This window comes from Malaclemys terrapin, chromosome 5 (genome assembly GCF_027887155.1).
Source record: "Malaclemys terrapin pileata isolate rMalTer1 chromosome 5, rMalTer1.hap1, whole genome shotgun sequence".
Classification (NCBI taxonomy): domain Eukaryota; kingdom Metazoa; phylum Chordata; order Testudines; family Emydidae; genus Malaclemys; species Malaclemys terrapin.
The window spans coordinates 108,541,383-108,566,652 of NC_071509.1; the positions used below are offsets into that span (position 1 = coordinate 108,541,383).

Genomic DNA, 25,270 nt, shown 5'->3' on the forward strand with positions numbered 1-25,270 from the left:
CCATAGTCTTTACCTCTGTAACCCTTCTGCCAGGTGAAGCCAGCAGCAACAAGGGCCGGGTTCAGTGTCTAGGGGTTCCTTTTCAATAATACAACACAAAACCGGCTCGAGCCCCCACTCTTAGAGGCGCCCAGGGGGCGGTGTGCAGTGACCTGGGACAATTGCACACCACCCTCTGGGCGCCTCTAAGAAGCAATACTTCCCCTTTCGCAAGCACAGAGTCTGAGTGTAGCAAAAACTTTTAATAAAAAGAGGGAATTAACTCAGCATTAATTTGGGAAAACACCACAAGTAGGGTTCATAAACACAAACCATGAGCAAAAGACCCACTCCCAAGTAAGTTGGGCAGTGTCCTTTTCCCCTCAGGGTCTTAAGTCCAGCAACCGCAAAGTCCCTTTAACGTTCCCATCCCTTCTCTGTACCCCACTCATAGTTGCTGTCCTTGGCCAGTGCAGCTCCGGAGTTCAGAGGTTGATCCACAGAGTTTACCTCCCACCCTATGTGGAAGGCAGGGGTGGGTGGAGGCGGCACCTTACACGCTGCACTGCTCGGGCACTCACTCGTCGCCCCAACAGCTGATTGCTACGCATCTGCAGGGCTCTGCTCTGGCCCTCTCCACCAGCTTCTCTGCTGGCTGCTTGCCATGCCTCTCTGCCAGCCACCCTGCTAGCTGCTTGCCACGCCTCTCTGCCAGCCGCCCTGCTAGCTGCTTGCCACGCCTCTCTGCCAGCCGCCCCCCCACTTAACACAGCTCTCAGTGATTTCAGCTGTTACTGGGGCAGCCTGACTGCTGTGCACACTGGGCAGTCTCTTGCAATAGAGACACTATCCCAAAGTAGGTCTACTACTTAGAGCTAGGTATCAGTGATTGCAGCTCTGTAGCATGTAACAAGACTCTCAACTGAGTCTAAATTAGCTCTTTTATTGTACCATGGAGAGAGGAAGGATCAAATTGTGTCTAGGACCCTTAAGCAGTTTTCTAAAATTCTCTACTCCTGTTGGTCTGCTACCTCTCTCTGAAAGATTACTTTGGGGTTATAAATAATTTGTACAAAACACCAGAACAAGTTGGATGCCAACTTTAGACTTTTGAGTGTGTGTGTGTGTGTTTGTATAATTTTAAGGACACTTTTTGTTTAAGAGATTATATGATAGGCATTTGTAAAAGAGCTGGGTTAGTTTTTTGGAGACAAAAATGTGAAATATTCATTGCACTTTGTTGTTAGTAAAACCCAGGGCCCAATAAAATTAAAGGTGAATAGTCTTTCTGGAAGTATTTACATGTTAAATCAGGATCTGGGAAACTGTAAGCCCAGAGTCATGCTGATATATCCAGGTACACCAGCCCAGTTCTTAGCTACAGATAATTAAGCAATGAGAATATGCAAAGAGAAAGAAGGAAGCGTCTAAATCTCTCAACCTTGACTAACACTCTGGGTTGCACGTACACTAAGAAAATTAGGACCTGTTAATTAATCACCAATGCGGCTCCATTGATGGTAGCAATAGTGTAAACAGGATTCACATATTTTTACCACCATGTCATGTAACCCTACTCAGATTAGAAATGACCCTGTAAACTCATGATCCTGCTCAGATTCTTCAGACCGCTTTGGCTTCCCAACATGGAAATTCTACCAACCTGAAATTCAGGCTCAGAGATGCAGATCAGTTTTCCTATGAAGTAGGATGAATACGTTGATGGGGAGGGGATCCCTATACATATTGACATTTATTTTTAACAGCACTTCCTTCCTGTGTTCAACCTCTACTACTACTATAAATTAGCAGGCATTTAAAGTAGTTAGGGATGACTCTTTTCCTTAAGGGATATTCATTGCCTGAGCCTCTGATAATCCAGGCAGCAACCGACACCTGGTATATATATAGGTTACAAAAATTAGGACCCATAATTTTCCATCAGTGGTAACAGTGATGAAGGCTGTAGTCTAGATAGAAATTAAGCATTTTCACCCCTGTACTTTATAGGCCTGCTCAGGGGTGTGGAATCTTCAGCAAAGATGAACATTTTGGAGAAAAGGACATTAGTCATTGAAGTAAAGTAGGCATTAACCAAAACAAACAAAAAGAATACTAAACGGCCTGATTAAAAATTCCTTCCCCATTCAGGTGCTCAATTTTTCACTCTCTTGAACTCTTGTGATGTCAGGCTCGCTAGCTCTCCAGTCGCCATAGGGGAGGGTAGATAAAACCTGATTTTCTAATGTAAAAAACATGCAAATAAATTAAAAACCAAAACATCCACAGCCACCAGCACCTTTTCTGACCTTGTTTATACATCATAAAAAAGCTAAAAAAGGATTTTGCCCGATTTAGTTATTCCTTTGCAGGTCACTTTTAAAGGAAAGAGTCATCAGTATCTGCCTCACATCCCTGTGAAGTTCTTTTATAGGAGAGGTTGAACTCAGGAAGAAAGCACTGTTAAAAGTCTGTATGAATACACCCCCAAAGGTATTCATCCTGCTTCAAAGGAAACCTGACCTACATTTAGGAGCCTGACATTCGGGTTGGTAGAGATTCCAGATCGAGAAGCCAAAGAACAGAGCTGGCTTGCTGGAAGGGTCAGAGCATCATAATTAGTTTACAGGGTAATTTCTGTCTCATCTAATATTTTCTTCTGAGTTTGGTAACAAAGTTGAGCTGGTTAGCATTGATTTTTCAGAGCTATATGCGTGGCATTAAGAAGTTTAATTTTCTCTTTTTTCATGGCTGCACTCACTTAATTTGTCATGATGCTATCATAGCAATGCTCCCAGTGTCAGAGTGAAAAAGCCAGAGACGGGCGAGACAATCGTTGGAGAAGGTCATAAACAGAACTGATAGAGAAAGAGGTGGAACAAATTCAAGCCTTTACACTAACTAAAAATTTATTTCCACTTATAAAATAATAAAAAAATAATTTTTACAAATAAAAAAAAAAATATCTAAAGTGAGGATCCAAGTTCCCACCTGTGCCTGGCACAGAATATCTATGGCTAACCCAGAAATAGAATGCAGATGTCCCGAGTCCCAGTTCCGTACCTGAACCACAAGGTTTCTCCCCTTAATATTCCTTGTAATAAAACATTGTTTTTCTAGAAATAATAGCAGTATCAGCAGTAGCTGGTTATTTTTTAAAAGTACTTTGTCCTCTGAGAAGGCAATCTAGGGACTGTTGGGGAAGGGGTGAAAGTGCAGGTTCATTCTCCTCAGAAATGCCACAGTGGAATCTAAGGCTGTGTAGACTATGGACTCAGTGGGAGAAAATACCTGTCACCCTGGTCCACTGGGATATATTTAAATATAATGTATTTAGCCCAGTCGGACTTCAGCCAATAGCATTTGTTAATAATTAGTGACATGACCAAAGCGATTTCACTTTTGCCCTCCTAACACAATAGAATTATATGATGACAGGCATGGAATAAAAACTCTTCTATCTATGGCATTACTCACCTGCTTTGGACGCTTTGACAATAAAAGGGAATAGGAACATTTTCCATGTTGTGGGTAATGAGGTTTCTCTTGAACTGTATTACACACCTCAGGTGAATATATAAAAAGGGGGGGACTGTTGGCAGACAATTTTCTGGAAGGGCCCCTTCCCTTAGGAATTTATTGGCTTTTAGGGCATGCTGCAAAATCCATCCAGCTGAGTCGGATGAAGATAGGATTTGTCTAGTGGAGAAGCATGATGGCATTTTTAAATTGTAGGGCACACGACTAGTGAACACATTATATATGATCAGGTGGGAGGAAGAAGAGCTGCTGCATTAGTTGGTTTTGTCTTTGCATCTCCAATGTTCTTCTCATTTGCAATTGGGTATGGAGTCTGTGTAAAACTGAAATCTTCATCAATAATAAATATTGTCTTTTACTGTAGAATTTCATCCTCTGTGTTTGTAACTTTAAACTTAATAACATTTTAGCTAAAATGAAAGTGTCTATATGGAAGTGGTGTCCAGAGGCCTGTAACAGGAAAATGTGCTCCCATGCTATTATTTCTATAAGAGTCTGTATATTTAGGCCAGGAAGTGGGTGGGAATTGGGTCCAGCTGTTAAGTCTTTTCAGAATATATCTGGGAGTGTTATATGCACCTGCTGACGTTCTCAAATACTCCTTTAACATGTGGTCCCAGGCATGCTGCTGCACAGAAATGTAGGGCAGATTCTCTCCTACATTTCAGCTGTGCTTAGTGCAGGGAAGGAAGTGTGTCAGAGTCTGCTACGGCTCTCTGATCCTACTGTCAGACAGTGCCAACCTAGCTGCTGCCGCACTAGGCTGTTCTAACTCATGCCAGTTTCTCTGGGTCTCCAGTGGATGCAGTGCCAATGGATAAGGGTTGCTCCACTCTGCCCCACCAGCACATATCTCTGGCCTCTGCCAGCTTTACCCTAGTGAGCAGTTCCCTTAGGCAAGGGAAATTCCCTATTTTCTAATTAAGGCTGGAATCAAGGCCCTTTGCCTTGCTTGGGAACCACAAAAAGTCTGGATCTCAGGAGAGATCTGACCCATATTGTTTAATAATGCAATAGCATTTAGCTATTTATCATGAGGGACTCCCCACAAGTGTTTTGATCAGCAGCCAAATTTACTAGGTTGGTTCAGAAAACAGCAGGCAAACTGGATGGAGCTTGAAAAGCTGCTCCATGTGGATGATGTCTGGGAAGAGCTCAATTCCTACTAAGCTGGAAAAAAAAAAAAAATCCATCTCCCATACTTCAGTAGAAAGAGGAGCAGGCATGTACAAGGTGGACTTAACCCAGTGGATAGAACTGATTGAAAAACAGAGGACACTTGTCTCAGTTCTAATACTGAGCTCTTCCTATTGATAGTTGCAATGAGAGAATACCTATTTGTGTTTTGCTCATCTATTGGGACCCATTATGTATATAAGAAGAAACTTGTCCTGATTTGTTTCCATCCTGCATAAAACAACCTTAAAAAAACTAACTGAATTCTTTCACTATGACTACCAATAGTAAACAGATCAGAGTTGGGGAAGGAACCAATGGGCTGTTTCTCTCACTGCTCCGCTGCCAAACAGGCGTGCAGCATGTGAAGAGCTTGACCAGCCTTTCTCCAGGCCTCTGGAGAGAGTAGACCCTTACCTCTCCTGTTTTACCTCCCTCCATCTAATCTGAGATCCCTCTGGCAACCTCTGATGAGCAGATTATAGTGCTAGGACTGTAGCATAGCCCGGGAATGGGAGTGCAGATGGAGCATTGCCCTTTGTGTCTTGTGTGCTGGTATTCCTTGGTATAACACACTGCAAAAAAGGCATCCTTCTGTTGACCTACCTGATTCAAGCACTGTTCATTTTAGACATGTGAGCCTTCTTCAGTTTCCCCTTCACATTCAGTAGCTGTGGGAAATCACTATATATAAATGTCCTCAGACGAAGGAGGAATTCAGACTACTCATTATGGACTGACTGCAAATGATGGCATAGGCTACTTTACAAAAGCCAACAGATTAGGGTTACCATACGTCCGGTTTTTCCCAGACATGTACGGCTTTTGGGCAATCAAACCCCCGTCCGGGGGGAATTGCCAAAAAGCCGAACATGTTCGGGAAAATGCCGGCCAGGCACTTCCCCTCCCGCGGCGGCTCTGCTCCTCCCCTGACTCTTCGGCTCTGTTTAAGAGCCGAGCGCTACGGGCTTTGGGCAGCCCCCATGCCTCCGGACCCTGCGCCGCCGGAGCCCGGGAGGGGAAGTGCCCGGCTGGGGTCACAGGGTCCGGAGGCATAGGGGCTGCCTGAAGCCCAAGTGCTACCGGCTTCACGGTTTGCTGGGCAGCCTCCAGACCCTGCGCCCCCGGCTGGGCGCTTCCCCTCCCGGGCTCCAGCTGCGCTGGGGAAGTGCCGGCCGGGAGCGCAGGATCTGGGGTCTGCCCGGCAAACCGTTAAGCCGGTAGCGCTCGGGCAGCCCTTTTTGCGTGGCTGGGAGTGGGAGGGAGGAGGGGGCGGAGTTAGGGCGGGGAAGGGGCAGGGCTGGTGTGGGAAATGGGCGGGGCCAGGGCCCCATGGAGGGTCCTCTTTTTTTATTTGTTAAATATGGTAACCCTACAACAGACCAGCTTCTTGGGCAAGCCACTAAATGGGGGGTGGGGGGAGAAGAGGGAGAGGATAAAATAAGTGACAAGATTGTGCTGTGTTAAAAAGCAGTAATCAGTGGTCAGACATTATTTGAGCCAGGTCAATAATAAAGCTTCACACCACTTGAATCTTCATCATTCTTGAGTTCAGGGTCAGCATCTCCACAACACTCTGGGAAACACTTTGGCTCAACTGCCTTTTTCACCCCATTAACAATGGTTTCCTCACCGGGGATATCATTAGGCTTATAGTCATTTTCTGAATGCCCTGGCACAGAATCGTCTATGAGTCATACCCGAATGCCTTTACAAGGTCTGGAACAGTTACAGCACGGATAGGCCTGTGAGTCATTTTGAAATGTTACTCCCCATAAAGACCTACCTATTACTTACAGCCTAGCACCAATAACAACTAATTTAATCTACAGAATTATGCGCTCTAACTATAGAGAAGAGAGCATACACATTGGGATTGCAGGGAAAGAGCTGTGTTCTGAGCGTTATTACTAGAGAAGTTGGCATTAATGCAGGAGTTGGCATTAATTCATGTTTCATGCAGAATTCCCTTCATGCACAAGAGAACACTTCCGTGGTATCCACTGTCAAACATCAACCAGCTGTTCCCCTACTTTAGCAAAATGGGGGCTATCACAAAAGCACAGCTAGCACTGTTGCAGAAGCACACAGTGCAAGCGATAAGATTTGACAACAAAAGATCGTTCTGTGTGTGTCTGATATTTAGTGAGACACACAACAGGAGGAAGTATGGTATTTGAAATCGCACTGCAAGTTAGCAAAATGATCCATTTCTCTATTAACCTTTTGGTATGAATTAATAAATCCTGCAGATGTTCTGCAGTTCAGGCTGTTCACTTACTGCTGAGTCACAGTTTCATATTGCTCTGGCATGGTCCTGCATGCCTCTGCTCCTGCAATATCGGTTGCTTTTCTGTCACTCCTAGGATTTGCTCAAGCCTGCACATTTTTTTTTTTTTTTTTTAAACCAAGACCAATCTGGCTATTGTTTCAGGTTTAATTGAAATAGTGCTTTAAAGCATCAACTTTAGTGCTCAGTGTTGCCAACACAGATAGAGTTGGATCAGCAGTAGAGGTAGTGGGAAATGTTTGCAAAATTCCCTTAATATAGACAAGAGCAAAACATGTCTTTTTTTAAATTAAAGGTTGTTATAAGAGATGGAAAGAAGGGTAATTCTGTGGTTGAGACACACAATTTGCATTCCGGAGATCTGAGTTCGGAATAATACAGTATTTATTATTTTTAACACCTTGATCCTGCAAAAGATTTACCTGTGTGTGTAATTTCACTGAGTTAAGTCTTTGCAGAATCAGGGCCCAATGTTGTAAGGCACTTCACGCAGCCAATAACTCAGGCAACCAATGAGTGACTTCAGAGCACACAAGCAACAAGTACTCACATTGGCTGCCAGAACTTTTAAATCTTTCCTGGCACACACTTAATTCTGTTGCAAAATCAGGGGTTGACCTTCCTTTCTGAACAGAAAAGCAGAACTCCTCTCTGTGGATGCAGGAGACAATAATGTAGGCCAGTAGTTCTCAAACTTTTGTTCTGGCGACCCCTTTCACATAGCAAGCCTTTGAGTGTGACCCCCCTTATAAATTAAAAACACTTAAAAATATATTTAACACCATTATAAATGCTGGCGGCAAAGCAGGCCTTGGGATGGAGGCTGACAGCTCGCATCCCCCCATGTAATAACCTCGCAATCCCCTGAGGGGTCCCAACCCCCATTTTGAGAACCTCTGATCTAGACCATAGTTAGGTTTCAACTACTTTGCAATATAGACAATGATGATGTCTTATTTGTTTCAGGGAAACCAAGTTATAGCTGGGCCCCCGGGTGTAAAGAAGCTGTAAGGATCTGCTGATGTTATGCAAAGTGACAGAATTGACACCTGTAGTTTGTCCAAACTCCAAAGTACATCTGTGCTGAGCTAGAGAAGGCCTTAAAACAACATTTTAAACATGCACTTGGCTTAATACATTTTATCATGCACTCCACAATCATGCAAGTGTGGAAGAGGTTAGGGTTACCATTCGTCCGGATTTACCCGGACATGTCCTCCTTTTCGCGCTAAAAATAGCGTCCAGGGGGAATTTGTAAAGCACTCACAATGTCCGGGATTTCCCCCTCCCCCGGCAGAGCGAGCTGCTGGGAGGGCTGCAGGAAAATCCCGGGCTGGACTCCTGAGCAGCTGTAGAGGAGCCGGAGCCGCCCTGCATTCTGAGTTGGCCTCTCCTGCAACCCGGTCCGGCAGCACTGTGCAGGGCCAGGGACCGGGTTTTGTTGTGCAGGGCCAGGGACCTGGTTTTGTTGTGCTGGGGAGCTCAGCCATGTGTCCGGCTCCGCTCGCACAGAGCCCAACACCCTGTTCTGAGCAGCAGGGTAAGGGGGACCGGGGGCAGGAAGGTTCTGGAAGGGGCAGTCAAGAAACGGGGGGGGGCTTTTGGGGGGGGGTGGAGAAAGTTTTGGGCAGTCAGGGTACAGGTAGGGGGTAGGGTCCTGGGGGGCAGTTGGGGGGGGTCTTAGGAGGGGGCAGTTAGGGGACAAGGAACAGGGAGGCTTAGGGGTGGGGTTCTGGAGGGCAGTTAGGAGCAGGGGTCCCAGGAAGGGGCAGTCAGGGGACAAGGAGCAGGGGGGTGGGGAGCTGGGAGTTCTGGGGGGGGGGCTGTCAGGGGGCAGGAGTGGGGAGAGGGATCGGAGCAGTCAGGGGATAGGGAGCAGAGAGGTTTAGATGGGTTGGGAGTTCTGGGGGGGGCTGTCAGGGGGCAGGAGTGCGGAGAGGGATCGGAGCAGTCAGGGGACAGGGAGCAGATGGGTTTAGATGGGTTGGGAGTTCGGGGGGGGGGCTGTCAGGGGGTGGGGAGTGGTTGGATGGGGCGTGGGAGTCCCAGGGGTCTGTCTGGGGGTGGGGGTGTGGGTAAGGGTTGGGGCAGTCAGGGGACAAGAGGCAGGGAGGCTTAGATAGGGAGTGGAGTCCTGGGGGGCAGTTAGGGGCAGGGGTCCCAGGAGGGGGCAGTCAGGGGACAAGGAACAGGGGGAGGGTTGGGGGTTCTGGGGGGGCGGGAAGTGGGAGGGGCAGGGGCGGGGCTAGGGCGGGGCTCCTCCCATCCTCTTTTTTGCTTGCTGAAATATGGTAACCCTAGAAGAGGTAGGGGAATCAGGGGCTATGTTTTCCCAGAATATGGTTAATAATGAACATAATATATGTCCTACAATTCAAAAAGCACATTTATGTCAAGATTCTAAAAAAACTGCAAAGAATTGAGTACATTTACTAATGTACACAGTATATTGGACCTGAAAAATAGGGTTTTACCCTGCAATACAGATACAGTTGGTGGGTATGGTTTTTTGGTTGTAGAGAACAAAAGGAAACAATGTTTCACCCTGAAGCTTAATGTAAGAGGGCACAGCAGTGCACAGCATCCATAAAACGAGCTTACAAAAATGACTTCAGCTCACAGCTGCAGGCAGCTGATGTCTTAATCAGAGCAATCCCTCTGCTATCATCAGGCAGTGAGTCACACCACACACTGCTGCAGAACAGCTGAACAAAAAAGTGAGCACAGTGCTACAACATTTCTATTAAAAAACACAAGCAAAGACAAAACCCAAAAACTCCCATAAAACACCCCATTCCTACTTCTCCCTCCAGATCCCCTCACTATTCACATACAAATGACATCAAAAGATCTTGAATCTGCTACCTCGAACATTTCCCAGTTTAAAAAAAAAATCACATTTGATATTGTCTGATATACAATACAGCTGGGGTTCTCAACCTTTTTCTTTCTGAGACCCTCACAACACGCTATAAAAACTCCATGGCCCACCTGTGCCACAACAAATGTTTTTCTGCCTATAAAAGCCAGGGCAGGCATTAGGGGGTAACAAACAGGGCAATTGCCTGGGGCCCTCCTCCACAGGGGGCCCCATGAAGCTAAGTTCCTCAGACTTTGGCTTCAGCCCCAGGTGGCGGGGCTTGGGGCCACGGGCTTCAGTCCCATGCGGTGGGGTTTCTGCTTTCTACCCTGGATCCCAGCAAGTCTAATGCCGGCCCTGCTTGGCAGACCCGCTGAAGTCTGCTCGCAGCACCCCTCTTGGGCCACTTGTTGAGAACCACTGCAATACAGTATGCTGTACTTTATAACAAGTTACTTTTTGCTCTTTTACTACAAAATCCCAGTAAGTAAAATACATATCCAGTGGTCATCTGGATGCTATAGAGGAGGGCATAAACTCCACACCATGACCAATTATACAATACTGTGCTGATGGAAAAAATAGCTTCCTAGCCTGGGCAGTTAATATGCGTGGGCTTAGTATGCGCCAAATTCTTCTCAGTTAAACCTATGTAGCCAAATTGATTCCAGCTGTTTGATGTCAATCGGGCAGCACTTAGACCCTTGGCTTTTATTTTTACTATTGTTTTGAACAATAAGACCATAGCACAATTAACATTTCTCTTCAACAGACTGTGATATGACTCACTTTCTGGTGCCAGCTGTGCAGCAAAGGAAGAGGCTGACCCTGATTAAGAAGCCAACTGCAAGCAGCTGTGAACTGATACCATTTTTGCAAGCACGCCTGGTCCTTGTCTATAAGTGATTTTTTTTTGGGGGGGGTCAAAACTTTCTCTGTTGGCACCAGTGCAGCTCCACCCGTGAGAGCAATGGTCAGAGCACTAGTATAAAGAATATATCAGCAGTCACTGGTGTTTTGTATGTTGCGTAGACCTTGTTCTCAGCGGGGCTAGATGGAGCGGTGACAAAAATGTTACCAGCTACATTTCACCTTGGACATGGATCTGCTTTATTTAGAGCATGAATGCTGACCAAGGCATTGGGTATCCCCTATTCTTTTGGAAGAGGGCCAGAAGAGCTTTAAATATCAACAAGACAGCCACCACGGCTGAGCAGAAGTGACCACAGTTTAAAGTCTTATAGGAAGACACAGCAGGAACAAGAGCTCAAGAGGTATTTCAGAAGGAAACCCCCCTTGTCTGACAGTGCCTTAGATGGTATCAAAGATAGTAATAACTGCCCTTTTCTGGAAAAGAGAAGAAGTTGGTTGAAATGAGCTGGAGGAAGTCCAGGCCTGTTTCATCTTAGGTGATGGTTGGGATTTAGCTGGAGCTGGTGGGAGGGTGATATCATCTTGATCCCTTTCTCTGGCCAGGACATCCCTCAGGATCAGGATGATGAAGACCCAGGGTACCAGGAAACAGGGGGGGGGGGTCGCATCCTTGATGGCACAGCTCACTCCAGTAGCCTCTGTCTGTTCTTCTTTATTCCATCTCCCTGCCCCCAAGTTTCTTTAAGGATCCACAAAGGGAACGGTGGGTGGAATAGCCCATCCCCTCATCATTTTGTCCACCTATTAGCCTTAATATCTGACATACCAGGTTTGGTTCACTAATTTCCAGTTCTACATCTTCTCTTTTTAATCAAGCATGATTTCAACATAGTCCTTGAATTATAGCAGTGGGACCTTTTTGTTTGGACTAATTTAGTCTCTGCCTAGTTTTCTTGCACCTGCTTATAACAATTATTGAAAACGACTTGACTGATTTTCCAAAACATTTGTTATTACAGGTTAGGGTTGCCAACCCTCCCCGTTTTGCTGGGAGTCTCCCGGAATCGGGCTCTATCTCCCGAAGGCTGCTGAAGCCAATCCGGGAAATTTTAGCCCACTTAAAATCCAGCGGCGCAGTGGGGATAAGCCAGGCTCCCTACCTGCCCTGGCCCTGTGCCACTCAGGGAAGTGGTCAGCACATCCCTGTGGCCTCTGGAGGCAGAGGGTCTCGGTGCGTTGCCCCATACCCCTGTCTGCAAGCACCGCTCACAGTTCCCATTGGCTGGGAACTGTGGCCAATGGGAGCTGCAGGGGCAGTGCTTGCAGGCAGGGACAGCACACAGAGCCTCCCTGCCCTCCCCTCCCGGGACACTGTTTGTTTCTGGGAGCAGCGTGGGGACAAGGCAGGCAGTGAGCCTGCCTTAGCCCTGCTGTACCGCCACCCAGGAGCCACCCGAGGTAAGCGCTGCTGGACTGAAGCCTGCACCCCTCACCTCCTCTTGCACCCCAACCCCAGCCCCCTCCAGTACCCAAACTCCCTCCCAGGGCCTGCACCCCAACCCCTTGTCCCACCCCTGAGCCCCAAACCAGAGCCAGCATCCCAACCCCCTTCTGCACCCCAGTCTGGAGCCCCCTTCTGCACCCAAACTCCCTCACAGACCTGCACCCCTCACTCCCACCTACAACCCAATCCCCTACCCCAGGGTCAGCCTGGAGCTCCCTCCCACACACTCAACCCCTCAACCCGAGCCCATAGCCCACACCCCCAACCCAGTGAAAGTGAGTGAGGGTGGGGAAGAGTGAGCAATGGAGGGAGGGGGGAATGGAGTGAGCGGGGTGGAGCAGGGCAGGGGCGGGGCAAGGGTGTTTGGGTTTGTGTGATTAGACAGTTGGCAACCCTATTACTGGTTATTGTATCATCTTATATTTTTGTCAGCCCAATCATCACAACACAACTCAAAGAGCAGAGATTAAGAGAGACCCCTCTTCAAATCCTTTCTCCCATCAGGCAGCAGAGAGAACTGAACCAAGGTCTCACACATCCCAGGTGAGTGACCTAACTACTGGGCTAAAAGTTATAAGGTGAGCATCACCACCTCCTCCTTCTCTGATTTATGTAAATGAGGCAGGTGCCTAAGTCTCCTTGACTCCAGTTGTGAACCACTAGCAGAGATAGTAGGCACCTGCCTGTAGCCTGGTTTTAGGGCCTTAACTCCATGGGGGGCAGGACTTAGGACACGCCCATCTCATTGGGCTCTCCCATGGGCTACCTTAGGCAGCTTACCACCTCGCATACTCGCTTTTGTGAATCACATTCTAAGGCGCTATCTCTCCCCATTTGTTTTATAGGGAGCCTAGCCCCCTAACTTAGGCTTTGTGAATCACAACGCTGTTCTTGCGATTTTCTAGACATTACAACGCCGAGCACTGCAATGCCTAAGTCTGTTTGTGGATCTGGGCCAGCACTACTAATGATGCAGAATCCTCCCTCACTTGCTTCACTGCAGTGTCAATACAAAATATATATGAAACCACAACTTCCCAACCCAAAGACAAGAGTTTTACCCAGTCAGTTACATTGACAAACTGTTCTGCTCAGGAGGAGAAAAAGGGAATAAAGTAACTGCTCCAATGCAACAACTTCAACAGCCTTGGATTAATAACAAGGACAGAAAATTAGCTTTTGATAGGAACTGGAGCAGACACATTGGCCTCAATGGAATGATGCTGATTTCCATCAGCTGGGAATCTGGCCTTTTGCTTTGTAGCTCCAAAGCAATCGTTAAAATCTGTTTTAAACTGCTTTCTTGCTTTTGGTTTGCCTGTCTTCAAGTCTGGATTGGTGCCTGGGGCTTTTGGTACAAAGAAAATATACCTAAAAGGAAAAGAAATTCAGATAAACAATATTTTTGCTACAGCATCTCAGATCACAAGCTATCTTGCCAGACATCAAAAGTAATATACCCAGCAGTCAGCCCTAAGTTTTCATTTATAAGCGTATTTGAATATAGCCACTGAAAACTTGATAAATTGCAGGCACCAGTGACTCCTGTTGAAAACAAAGTAGAGAACATGAATTAACATCAAAAGCATCTAAAATCAGAGTCAGTAGGCAAAGCAGACTGAGAAATACATGGATTTAACTGAAGCTTAAGTGCAGCTGTAATTTAGTCCCTTCAAAAATGCAGGAGGGACTTAAATATTTTGTTAAATATAGTCCTGGATTTAGTGCTTAAAGTGGTCTGAAAAAAGTGGCAGGTCTATCAATCTGGGAGTAGCAGTTTTGGTAAAAATACTTAGAGTGTCCCCTCAGCAGCACAGCTCATTTTTTTTCCTGTGTCTGTGAACACTTGTGATATCCCCTCCCCAAACACACACACACACGCCCAGTTGAAAAGGGTCCCTGGCGACTCCGGTCAGTACCGCTCAGTATGTTTTCTGATCTAAAACCTGCCACACTGATCTGAAACACTCAAATAAAGTAGATGTGCAGTAGGAAAAGATGCCCCAGGGACAGAATATTAAGCATTGTGTAGTCTGAATTCCTGGGGCTTATAACATTTATGGGATTGTCTGTTATGTGATCTATGCTGTTGGCTTTATCTCCCTTTCTCCTTCCTCATGGGTGATAATGTTCTGACATTTATGTAGTGATGGATATGCTCCCTGAAGCTGTTCTTGTATGTATGTTTGAGAGCAGTAAAGTGTTTCTGCTATGTTCTGTTGCTGTTTTTTGTTCTGCGGCATTTTAAACATTTAAAGATAAAGTAGAGATTTCAAATGCCTATTACATTTTTATTGTATTTTATTTTGTTCAGGCTTACTAAAATAAGGCAGCTCTATATTTCACACTGGATAACAATTTAGATGCATTTATTGTTTGGAAGTGATGTCTAAATACATTTAAGACTTTTAATTAAGGCTGACTGAGGAATTCAGAAGCAATTTTAAACTTAAAAATGTTTTATTACTTTTCCCCTTTTAGAGTTTATATGGCTGTTTTATTGATTAGATGTTGCAGAGCTGGCTATCAAAGACATCGGTTTACTAGTAATGGACTTTTGGGGGCATATTACCCTTTTTTAATTGTCAATTTTAGTTATATACGGTTAGGAGCTCAGAGACCCTTTCTCTACACAAATTATGTCTACAGCAGTGCAGTACTGGCGGGGAAAAAAATGTCCTCCAGATACTTACAATGAGTATGTAGCCAGGTATGTTGCCAATTGAAAACATGGGACAGAGTGATATGCTTTAGTTTCTTCACTCATTGCTGTTCAAATACCCAGTTATAGTAACTTGTCTTTGGAATTAATTTACATGAATTAGAAGTGTGTCCAAGGAGGATACTTGAGCTGTAGCTCTGAACTTTCCCAAAATTCAGAGGTGATCAGTGTGACAAACTGACATGATCCTGAACAAATTTTATTGAATTAAATTAATCCTTATTGAATTAGGGCTAATAGCTTTGGGCTACATTGTATTAAAATACAATTGTGCCATTGTATGTACATTCTTTAGTAAGGGGGCAGATACTAGCGTACTTCCTCTGGCATCAGCCCCTTGAAGCCAACCCCCAGAGAGTTATGTATGTATTAGTTCAAAGTTGACTTTCCAGGCACCAACAGAGTTTTGTGTGTGTTTTTAAATAGCCTCATTTTAAACTGACTCAGGGCCTTCTTCCTGATCTGGTAAACAGACATAGGCCCAGGTCCGCAGAAGGCCCCAACCCTTTGGGAAGGGTTGGAACAAGTAAGCCTGCTGAGGCCCCAACAGACTGTGGTTGCTCTAAGCTGAACCTATGATGAACTTGCCCCTGTTGGAGTTAGGATGGCATCTGTAAGCTTATTAACATGCATGTAGGTTTCTATTGTTAATATTTTTTGCAGTGCTTTTTACCTTAAGAATAAAACAGGCTTCTATAGAAAGAAATGTGTGGTATTAACGGTTGACAACCACTCTGCTCTCAGTCTCTGAAGAGAAAAGCAAGTGTGCTTAGGCACTTGCTCTTTGCCAGGAATAACACAGTGAAGGCAAGGAAATATCATCTCCGGAAGGGAATGAAACATGCATCTCCACCCAAGAAAGGCAATGGGTAGGGAGCCAAAACCTGAGTTTGACATTTAGCACCAGGATTGTAGTTCAGGTCCTTGTAGAGACAGATCTAACACTGATGCAGCTGTGCCGCGGTAAGCTCGCTAGTGTAGCCAGTGGCATAATAATAAATCTGGTCCCAAAGAGCAGGGGTAGTTATGTCAGTGGGAGAATCTCTCTCACTGACATAGCGCTGTCCACACTGGCACTTAGGTGGGTGTAACTTATGTTGCTCAGGGGATGGCTTATTCACACGCCTGAGCGACATAAGTTATACCAACAAAAGCGGTAGTGTAGACATAGCCTAAGTTATAATTTCTTTATTTCACCCTTTTAAAATCCAAATGCCAAACTACTTCTCTCCCACCAAAAACTGCCCTTCTTTACAAGTCGTTATTTTGAAGCACAGTGGCATTCTTAATGACTACAATAGTGATGTATGGCTTACTACCTCTTGACACCATTTGTATGCCAGGTGGTTGTCTCAAGTTACAGAGCAGCTAGGTGCTTCTATAATAGCCCACGAAAACTTATGCTCAGATAAATTTGTTAGTCTCTAAGGTGCCACAAGTACTCCTGTTCTTTATAATAGAAGCCATTGCTCTATATTATGTCATTGCTGTCTCTCTTTTATTTGTATGTTACTTAAGATGTTTAGCTTTTAAGTGATACAGCTATAGAATTAACCTTTTGTTGCAAGTTTTCCCCCTACTTAGCCTTCTGCAAATGACAATATATAGCATTGATGCTTCATTCAAGTTTTAGAATGAGGACACTGCTGATATTTATTTTACTACAGTAACTCCTCACTTAAAGTCATCCTGCTTAATGTTGTTTTGTTGCTGATCAATTTGGGAATATACTCATTTAAAGTTGTGCAATGCTCCATTCTTACGTTGTTTGGCTGCCTGGTTTCTCCACAGCTGGCAGCCTCCCTACGCCCCCTGCCCAGCGCCTCCCACCCGCTGGCAGACCTTGTCAATCAGTGCCTTCCCTCTCCTCCCCCTGCTCGCGGCAATCAGTTGGCTTGCGGCGTTTAGAAGCGAAGGGAGGGAGGGGGGAGGAGCCAGGACACAGCGTGCAAAGTAAAGGGGGAGAAGGTGGGGGGGAGAAGAGGCGGGTCAAGGGTGGAGGTTTAGGGGAAGGGGTGGAGTGGGTGGGCTGAGGGTTTAGCCCCCCGCCCCTGGTGCTTGCAGAGTAGGGGAAGCTGCCCTGGAACCTAACCCCCCCCATTTACATTAATTCTTATGGGGAAATTGGATTCGCTTAAGATCGTTTCACTTAAAGTAGCATTTTTCAGGAACATAACTACAACGTTAAGTGAGGAGTTACTGTATTTTAAAATAATTGACTATGCACATAGTCCCATTGAGATGAGTTAGACTACCTTCAGAGCAAGGTACTACTCAATGTGAATAAGAGTGGCAGAATTTGGACTCTAATGAGAAGCCAATTTGGACACCACTAGCTATTCATATAACCCTACTACTTTAACTTCTAAGGTCTAGAAACCTTCAGAACTTGGAGAGTTCTAACAGAGTTGAGACCCAGGAATTAGAATTCTGCACAGATGGTATCATTAGGAAATAAAATATTTTCATAAATTAAATTTGGTAAATAGTTTTACATTATTATGAACTAACAAGGCGGCAGGATTGAAACAAGAAAGAAAGAAATATGAGGGAAATTAAACATGAGAGCAGTTTAAACCTTGGAGATTAGTTAGTTATCTTCATATAGGTATGGTAAGAACATTCAGTAAAACTGATGGTATCAAATGATACTTATATAGCTGTAATCAGCAGCATCTGTCCTGTGCATCATCTCTCTGTTTGAGCAATTCCCTTGCTTTAAAACCACTTACAGAATTTCTACTGCAGTAGCAAGTGCCAGATGGATGCAATATTATTAGCAAAGCAGATTAGCGTGGGGGAGAGAAGTTAACACTACAGATATGTATAGAAAGTGTTAAATGATATAGGAGCTGTTCTCTCCCCATTGCATCTTGTATAATAGACTAGGGTTATCATATTTTGAGTGTCCAAAAAGAGGACACTCCACGGGGCCCCGGCCCCGCCCCAACTCCACCCCTTCCCCTGCTTCCCGCGAACATTTGATTCGCGGGAAGCCTGAAGCAGGCAGCAGGTAAGCTGGGGGTGGGGTGGGGTGGGGGTAGGAGGCGCGGCCCAATCTGGCACCCCCAGCCCCGCGCCGCCGGCCCTCGGCCCCGCACCCCCGGCCCCACATGTCCCTATTTTCCCGGACACGTTCGGCTTTTTGGGATTTCCCCCTGGACGGGGATTTGAGGCCCAAAAAGCCGGACATGTCTGGGAAAATCCGGACGTATGGTAACACTATAATAGACCAAACATGCAGACCAAACTAGTTTTTCTGTCAAAGAGCCAATAATTGCATGCATCTTTGCAGATGGAACTGGCCTGTAAAATTACATGAGTTTCTTTAAAATCCCTTTTGCAACTACCTTAAAATGTAGCATAATCTCATGCATACAATAGCACTCAGAAGTGTGCAATCTTTTGAAATAAGATTTCATAATCAGCTACCTCATCTTATCAGGTGGGTATTCAAACTGCATAATTGCATTAGCAGTAGACAAGCCCTAACAAGGCAGAGTTATGAAAAAAAAATTGAAAGGGAGGATGAGTTAAAGGATTTGCAATTCAAGGCTCCACTCTTGCAAGCCCTCTTCACATTGAGCTTACTAGAGTTTGATGCAGGGAGGGCTTGCAGAATAAGGGACAATTAGAAGGCCATTCTTTCAGAACCAAATCCAAAATCTTTCAATAGAATATTGCTTTCCCGTCTACTCTTCCTAAGACCACTCTCCCTTCTCCCATCTCCAATAAATTGTCAACTAAGCCCCATGTGGAATGAAAAGTGAAAAGAAAAATAGGGAATGAAAATATTGACAAGAAGGCATATCAATTACTTTCATCAACAAATAGAGTTAGTTTACTCCAAGCCTGTAAGGCAGGGGTCCCCAATGCGGTGCCCGCGGGTGCCATGACATCTAAGTGCGCCTGCGTACTGGCTGGCGGATGAATATCCGCCAAAATGCCACTGAGAAACAGCATCATCCAGAGCCGAAATGCCGCCGATTTTCAGTGGTGACGCCTCTGGATGACGCTGCTTGTCGGCGGCGACGCCTATTGACATTGCCACTTGTCAGTGGCATTTCGGCGGATGCTCGTCCGCTGCCACGGTCCTCCATGGCGCCAGACGAAAAAGGTTGGGGACCACTGCTATAAGGACATGCAGGTGTTTCCGGAAGAGGCTTTAATAACGTTAAGCATTGGTTATAATGTCTTCTCAAAGGACTTCAGAAATTCCCCACTATTTACTATCTGAATCATAACTAGCACTGAAAATGTGAATTACTGACCTTCCGGATGAACAGTGGTGCAATGTCACCAGTAAACAAGCCAAGCTAAAGAAACCAGATTTGGCCACAATGGGGAAATGTTTCAACATTTTTCATTCAGGTTTAATTTAACTTTAAAATTTTTAAATGTAGGTCTTAGGGAAAGGATAGAAATCAGGGTTTTCAGGTTTAATTCTAAAACCAGATCCCTTAGTTTCAGAACTAGTCCTCCACATAAAGTATGTAAGGTTATAGCACCTAGAGCTGTGAAGAACCTTTACGTACTTTAATATATTTAAAAGTGTCCATTTACTAACCAGAGAAAAAACAACTACTTAGTATTGCAATTCAAGAAAATCATGTGTCATTATGTTCACAGCAAGTGCAATATTATCTGGGCTCCTTATAAATATGCGAACACAAAAAGATCATGATTTCCTGCAAGAAATACTTATTCCAACGGAAGGAAGCTGAATAAATGGCTCCCCAGGAGCAATTAAATGGTGGAAGTTAATTGCTCTTGAGATTAAAAATCAGAACTGGCCTGAAATTCATCCCTTCACCTGTTTAAGTCAAGCCTTTAAAATTCAGCTGTCCTCTCTCACCCAGGAAGAGGATCCAAGAAAATATAAATCACCCACTTCCATACATGATTCATTCTCCTTTACTCCCATACAGTTGCTTTTCCCTTCCCATTGGATATCTAGTGCCAGCTGCCCGAGTTCACCATCATCACTGCTTAGAGCCTCTCCAAGGAGACCTTAGATCACCTCTGTGTGTGTAATGCAAGTAAGTGCAGCCTCCTGGTGCTCAGTCACGCAAAGCAAATAAAGAAGCTGAGTAGAGAAAAGCAAAGGTAAGCGGAAGTAGACTAAAAGCAGTATCATCGCTTTCGCCACTCACTAAAAATAAAATATCCATTTTGAGGTCATAAAATGAACACATCCTCTGTGGAGATAAACAAAACAGTCTATTTCCCTGAGAAAAGTGATGAGTCCTCCATTATGCCCTACAGATAGACTTCTGTTTCTGTGTGACCAGTGGGGGGAAGAAAACCAAAGAGTAGATAGTTCTACACTGAGAACATTTAGATCACTAGGCTCAAGTGCCCTAAGTGATCTCAACTGACATGGCTGTTTAGAGTCTTAGGTAACCAGAACCCAAACCATATAGGCCTTAATAGATCAACATTACTGATCTGAATAGAAGGGCTTTTCAATCTTGCTGGCGAAGGCATAACGAGATCCAATAGATAGAAGATGAAGTTAAGACAAATTTAACCTTGCAATAAAAAGCAGCTTCTAGTAGCGAGGGCAATTAAACATTTAAACAGTTTACCAGGGGAGGTGGTGGACTCACCATCACTTGGCGTCTTTAAAATGAGACTAGACACCTTTCCATCCAGCTTCAAAAAGAAATGCTACAGCCTGGGAGAGCAGAGGTCAGGCTGAATGGTCCTAGTGGTCTCTTCTGGCCCTGGAATCTGTGAAGGAAGTGGGGGATTCATGTGCCACAGGGAGAACGGGATTGCTTGCATTGCCCTCAACATATTAATAAACAACTGCATCTCTGCATTAAGACATTTACGACAAGCATATCTCGTGTTCAGAGCTTTAACTAGTTGCCTGCAGGAGTCAGGAAGAAAACCATCTGCCTCCCCACCCCTTCCAATGCACAATTGGCAAAATATATTGTGGGTTTGTTTTTTTCAACCTTCCTCTGAAGCATCAGATAGTGGCCACAGCTGGAGATGGGACATCAGGAGATGAGTATGTGAACAAGTCAGGCATCTAAGAAAGATGTGTACTTCCTCAGATCACTGGTCCACTGTGGACCAGTGATCTGAGGAAGTACACATCTTTCTTAGGGTAGGTCTACCCTACCCACCAGATTGGCGGGCAGCAATCAATCCAGCGGGGATTGATTTATCGCGTCTAGTCTAGACACAATAAATCGACCCCCGAGCACTCTCCCGTCGATTCCTGTACTCCACCGCCGCAAGAGGCAGGGCTGGTGCTACCATTAAGGTGAACTAGGCGGTTGCCTAGGGCGCCAAAAAGTGGTGCCCCCAATTTTTTTTTTTTTTTTTTTTTTTTTTTTTTTTTTTTTTTTTTTTTTTTTTTTTACAGCATTCCTCCCCGAGCACGCGGTCACCGCTCCACTTCTCCCACCTCCCAGGCTTGCAGCGCCAATCAGCTGTTTGGCGCCACAAGCCTGGGAGGAGAATTAGAGGGGGGCCACGTGCTCAGGGAGGAGGCAGAGCAGAGGTGAGCTGGGGTGGGAAGCTGCCACACTGCTCCCTTGGGGGGGGGAGCTGCCACGGGGGGGCGCCTCAGGGCAAGGGGGGAGCGGGGAGCTGCTGCGGGGGCGGGGGCGCGCAAGGTGGAAGTTTCGCCTAGGGCGCGAAACTTCCTTGCACTGGCCCTGGTGAGAGGCATAGCCAGAATTGACGGGGGAGTGGCAGCAGTCGACTCACTGTAGTGAAGACACTGCGGTGAGTAGGTCTAAGTACAATCAACTTCAGCTACATTATTCATGTAGGTGAAGTTGTGTAACTTAGATCGATCTCCAGTGTAGACCAGGCCTAAGATGCCTGACTTGCTCACATACTCCGGGTCAAACTGATGTCCAGATTTGGGATTAGGAAGGAATTTTTCCTTAGATCACACTGGCAGGGACCTTGTTTTTTCTTCATCATCCTCTGCAGTGTAAGGCATGAATTGCCTAGGATTACCTGGACATATTTTACCTAATCAATTCCCAGTCATTGCAATGGCCTGTGGCACCTTGGTCTCCCTGTTCTCTGCCTATGGCAAACAGAGGTTCATAGTCTCCTAAGGACTGAAATGCTTTAATCAAATCAGTCATTGGGTTTAACAGAGGGGGTATCTGGATGACATGTAATGGCCTGTGATATACAGCAAGTCAGAATAGGTTATCTAAGGGCAGGACCAGCTCCAGACACCAACTTACCAAGCAGGTGCTTGGGGCGGCCACACCAGAGAGGGGCGGCACATCCGGCTCTTCGGCGGCAATTTGGTAGTGGGTCCCTCACTCCCGCTCGGGGCGAAGGACCTCCTGCCGAAGTGCCGCAGATTGTGATCGCGGCTTTTTTGTTTGTTTGGCGAGGGGAGGAGGGGGTAGCTGCATGGGGCGGAAAAAACCCTGGAGCCGGCTCTATCTAAGGGTCCTTCTAGCCTTCAAGGCTATGAAAGTATGCATTGCACTTAACAAGGAAACAGGTGTTGAAGGCCTGGGGTAGTATGCTCCATGCAGCTGGATTCTACACAAACTAATTTCCAAATGGTCTCAAAAAAAAAAAAAAAAAAAAAAAAAAAAAAAAAAAAACCACACCTACTCCTGCATCATAGAGTCCACTTCAGTAATTAAATTTAAAGGTGTCTCTTACACGCCCCCACCCTCTTTAGCAAGGTCAGATCTGAAGAAAGATTACAGTCATCTGCTAGGTTCTAAAAGGGGTGAGGGAAAGACAGTGCTTTTGGTAACCACTGTCACCTGAGAATCCTGGAACAAATCACAGCTCCAAAAGCTCCCCTTCCCCACCCCCCCCCCCCACACACATACACTGCAAACCTCAAAGGTAACACTGCACTGAAGGCCATGCATCTGCCCTGCATATCTCAGACTCTACAATGTTTTTGAGAAACACCGTAGAAGTTGCTTGTGAACTGGAAGAGTGCTATAATCCTTTGGGGAGGCAAAGCACCAGCTGCATTATAGCAAGCAGTAATACATCCATCTCAACAATCTCTGTGAAGAGACTGTGGACCCCTTTAATCTTTCTGTGATAGAGACAGAGTCTAGGTGATGTTTGATATTGCTTGTTCCTATCCACATAGAAGGTCAATGCCGTCATACATCAAACATATGAAGCAAAGTCCCCCACAGCGATTTATGTGGTTTAGGAAAGAATACCAGTAGATGAATAGACTAGTTAAGATGCAAATCTGATAGCACCTTAGGTAAAAAACTTGGGTTCGCGGGCATCGGGAGATCTTGTCCTTGAAAAGCATTGTAAATAGGAGGTCTGCCATCAATGCTCCAATGTCTAATAGTGATAGCTATTAGAAAGGATGCCTTAATAGATCAGTGAAAGAGCAGGTTGCCATAGGTTCAAATGGAGGTGCCATAACGCATCTAAGTACCAGGTTGAAATGCCAAATTGCAGCAGAATCCTTTATCCCCAAGATAAGATTCCACAGATCCTTAATAAATCTTGAGGGCACAGGGTGTGCAAAACAGAACCCCTCCCCCTTCCCCCCCAGTAGGGAATGAAAAGCTGATATCACAGGAAGATAAGCCTTAATGGAGCTGAATTAATACACCCCTTTTTTTAATCCAGCAGTTAATCCAAGATGGCTGACAGCAGAAAAGATTCAGGCACAAGGTGCTACCAGTGACACCAGTGGTTGAACCTCTTCACAATTTCTGAAAGTAAGTAATTCAAATTGACTCTTTTTTACTGTCTAATATTACCTGTGCTCCTGTCGAGTAGGTGGATTCTAATTCTGTGAATGATCCAGGAGCCATGTTTAGAAATGTAGGACGCCTGGGTTGAGGTGAAGCACACCACTTGCATCCTGGGAGAGGAGATGAGGGATGGTTGGAGGCTCGAGCACTGGTTAGGAACACATTACTCTCCTTAATGTCTGGGAAGTGTTATTTATGCTCCTGTAAAAGATGTTCAATAAAGGATGCAAACTTGTAAATCATGTAGTCATACTTGACCATGACCATGTGATAGTTTACAATCTGAAATTGGGAGGGTCACAGATGAGTAGGCCTTCTCTCCTAAAAGATCTAACCTTGTCATAAGGAGCAGACCTGGAGTAATGTTGTCTACCCTGCTCCTTTATGGCATCCACCAACAGGGAATTAGGTTGAGGTGATCATTGCATAAACAGACAAAAAAGATTCGTAACACTTGTTGCCATTTTCACACACATTTGTATGCTAGCTTCTCCAGCAAGAACTCTAACTACACCTTGTTTCTCAAATACATTGGCCTGCCATCTAAAACTATGCTCTCGCTTTGAACCCTGATACATGATCAATGCAAGCACAATATTTTGGTCAGATCTGATTTGCTTTTAACTTCATGTAACAGGGTGGGGGAACCCCATCCAGTGAGGAGTGAGTATACCCTGTCCTCCGAGCCATCCTCTACCTCAGGGCAGCGAGGCCAAATGGCTAGAGTCTATATAATTGCCTTCACCTCCGGGAGGATATGGCCTAGTGGTCAGAATCGATACAGATGCCCTGTCCCTCAGGGCTGTGTGGCCCAACAGCCAGAGGCAACAGGACTGCCATGCCACTTCGAGTCAGCAGAGTTGCCCCTATCCGCAGAGCAGTAAGGTCTTGCGGCCAGAGCCAACGGGGTTGCCCTTATCTCCAGAGCAGTGAGGACTTGCGGCCTGAGCCAATGGACTGTCACCTTGGGTGGGGGATGGCAGCTGCAGTAGGGTACCCAAGCCCATTCTGCTCCACCAAGTCCCAGCCCAGAGCTTTAACACCCTGTCACTGAGTCAGCAGGGCTCCAACTGAAACACGTCCACTACCGACAGGACCATAGCTAGCTCCCCCCAAGACCACTTCCTACCATGTCTCTCGGAGCAATAGTTGGGGTGTCATCTGGGTCTCTGGGCGTGTGCGGTTCCCGGTGACTCCGATCCCTCTTGGGTGTCTGTAGGTACCCGAGTGTCTGTCTGGGTCTCAGCACCTCTGGCTTCCACAGTCAGGTGTTCCAGCTGCTCCCAGGCTGGGCCTGTGAGGTGCATCCTTCCTCCTTAGCGGTCAACTTGGACTGAGTTGGGCTGTTCCCTTTTATACTAGTGCTACACTTGCAGCGTGTCCTGTAGGGGTGTGGCTTCTTCAGCCCACAACGAGGAGTTAACCTTTCCCCATCCAGTGTGGGGTGAGTGCACCCGGTTACACTCCATTAATAAGTACGCTCAAAACTAGTTCATTAAATTAGGAAATTATTGCTTACAGAGCTTTTTTGACTCGGGGGGTGGGGGGGGGTGGAAGTCTCTTCACTCCACACCTGACATCAAAG

The 25,270-nt window shown here is 45.7% G+C and overlaps 1 long non-coding RNA gene across 1 annotated transcript; it reads left to right on the forward strand.

Annotated features, from left to right (window-relative positions):
* Positions 1 to 12,658: 12,658 nt before the first annotated feature.
* On the forward strand, positions 12,659 to 23,902 carry LOC128838081 (uncharacterized). Its single transcript, XR_008445094.1, has 3 exons — positions 12,659 to 12,765; positions 19,873 to 19,983; positions 23,558 to 23,902. It is a non-coding gene; the product is annotated as an uncharacterized LOC128838081 (long non-coding RNA).
* Positions 23,903 to 25,270: the final 1,368 nt, after the last annotated feature.